The 2,556-nt window shown below is 32.0% G+C and overlaps 1 pseudogene; it reads right to left on the bottom strand.

Moving 5' to 3' along the window:
- Positions 1 to 696: 696 nt before the first annotated feature.
- LOC117214922 lies at positions 697 to 1,912 on the bottom strand (annotated as a pseudogene).
- Between the last annotated feature and the right edge of the window lie 644 nt (positions 1,913 to 2,556).

The raw sequence follows: 2,556 nt of genomic DNA on the forward strand, positions 1-2,556 counted from the left end.
TGATTAATACTTGAACGTTACTTACATTTATGTACATGAAAATTTGATCTTTTATTAACTAAGTTATTGATCGACAAAATGACTTCCTACATAATTCTCCGCCTGAACTGAAATGCATATTTTTTTTACGCAAGCCTTATGTGTAGCTAGCAACGAGCAAACAGATTAATTACTTTACACACGGTCGTATCTTGTTTGCTGTAGGCGAGTTCTCTCGTGTAATCAACGAAGTACTCAAGGCGAGTTCTCTCGTGTAATCAACGAAGTACTCAACTTTAAAGCGATAACAGAAGAACATTATTGTATCGATAAAAATCATGCTTTCTTCAAAGAAATATGTAACTCGTATTTTTTTTAAAGCAACCCTCATAACGTATTGAATAAAATAATCATACATTTTTTTTGTTCAACATTTGTAAAATACGATATTATCAAGATCACCAAGGAGGTAATCTTCAATTCTTAATTAATATAATAAAAAACATAATTAATGATTGTTTGATGGTTTTATTATTATCTCTATAATACAAAAGCACAACATCGTGTCAACAGTTTATATAGTTCGTATGTTTCTGTAGGAATACACAAATAATAGTTCTCTATCACAACGTAATCTAAAGGGAAAACCCTAACTAAATGACAAAAATATTGGTAATAACTGGAACTAATGAATGTTAAAAGCAATCAGTATATTCCATACAAACTTCCATCAACACGATTCGTTCTTCATTCTCTCAACACACTAAGACCGCGATCTTTAAACGCTTATAAAACCATAAGCAATCGTGAAGTTTAGAATTCGCTAACTGGGCGTCTCTCAATCCAGTTTTTGATCTTGGGCAGAAGGAGGACCTTTTTCTCCAGCAGCTTCAGATTCTCGTAATTCTCGATCAGATCAGACTTGTACATAAAGTTCAAATAATCGAGCAGAGCAACGAATGTTAAATCAGCCCAAGAAAGAGTACCATCGTAGAAGTAGCCGTCATTTTCCTTCACTTGCTGGTCCAAACGTTCTAAAATGAACGGCAGCGTCTCTTCAGCAGCCTTGCGTTTTGCAGCTTTGACCTTCTCGTCCTCCTCATAGTGGAAGGCGGCAATTTCTGAAAATTTGTTTTCAGTTAAATACTGAAGATAGAATTACAATCCTTTTTAATCCTTTGTCTTGTATTGTTGACATACGTGTATCGTTCGATTAAATCAAATATTAAATCGGATTTCAACTAATAAATACCTGAACAGATATGTACTATCTGTTATCAAGATTCTCATAAGATTTATGCAAAACAGCACTGGATACTCACTATGACGAATATCATGAATAGTATCAACAGTGGCATCAATATGAAGATTTGCCCAGTCAGTCTTTCCAGCTAAGTCATATTGTTTGGCTAAGTAACGGCAAATAGCTGTAGACTGAGCAACCTTCCTTCTATCAGCTACGAGCATAGGAAGCAGGCCATAAGGAGTCACTAAAAACATACAACTAATAGAATCAAAGATTCTATCGAACAAACAGATTATGATGCTTCTTAAATATCTAGCTTCCTGTTATCTGTTTTGGAAAGATATAATTTAATTTATTGATAATTTATCAGCAAACAAAGGGCATTGTCTCCTTAACAATACCTATTGTTCTCCCACATATCTTATAGAGCAATGGAGAGTAAACAATAATCTCTGTTATACTCTGCATAATTGTGTTCTACTTTATTTAGCTACTTTAGTTAAATTAGGAAAGATGAGATTTAAGAAACAGAACTTCTTTAAATTTTAAGCTTACAGGGCTTTATTTCTGGCCAGACGTCCTTTTTGATACGTTCATCTTCAAATGGAATACTAGCATAGCTGAAGAAGAACGGATTGGTTCTGCCAATGCCGTAACTGGGAAGTAAGTCAATTTATAGAGCGGCATCTTCCTGGAAGTATAATATATACAAAGTAAAAACAAAGAATCATTGATGACAAGAATTATATTATTACAAATTATGAAGTATAAGACAATTTAAGTAAAAAGCATCAACTACTAACTACTCGCATAGCTATTTGTATCTTTATATTTTAATATAGCTTAGATATAAAAAGAATATTATTTTTGGATGTAATAATGTATAAACTTGCGCCAAATATTATAACAAAATATTGCACTTTCTATTTAAGTAGGATAGACATATTACCGGCATTTATCTTTTTTCTATAGCAATGAAATTGTTTATAAAAAAGTTTATAAGAAAACTATCAATTAATGCAAACAACGCATTTCAAAATATTAATTACATTCGCGCGATTCGTTATCTCTAGTATTAATTTAACCATATGGTTCTATACACCCAAGACCCTCTAACAGTAATTTAGTACCATTACTAGTCGTATGTACAATGTATGTTTGTATACAACTTTCGTAACTACAAAACATTCAGCAGTGATTATATATTCTTCCAAATATAAGAAACATTTTCTAATTGCATACTTAAATTTATCGATCAATTATGAGCATATAACATTTATTTCTTTCAACTACTAATTTTCAAATCCTCTGCTGTTCCGTTAATTGAACGA

The sequence above is a fragment of the Bombus bifarius genome, unplaced genomic scaffold (genome assembly GCF_011952205.1).
Source record: "Bombus bifarius isolate JDL3187 unplaced genomic scaffold, Bbif_JDL3187 scf7180000009273_frag, whole genome shotgun sequence".
NCBI classification, from domain to species: Eukaryota; Metazoa; Arthropoda; class Insecta; order Hymenoptera; family Apidae; genus Bombus; species Bombus bifarius.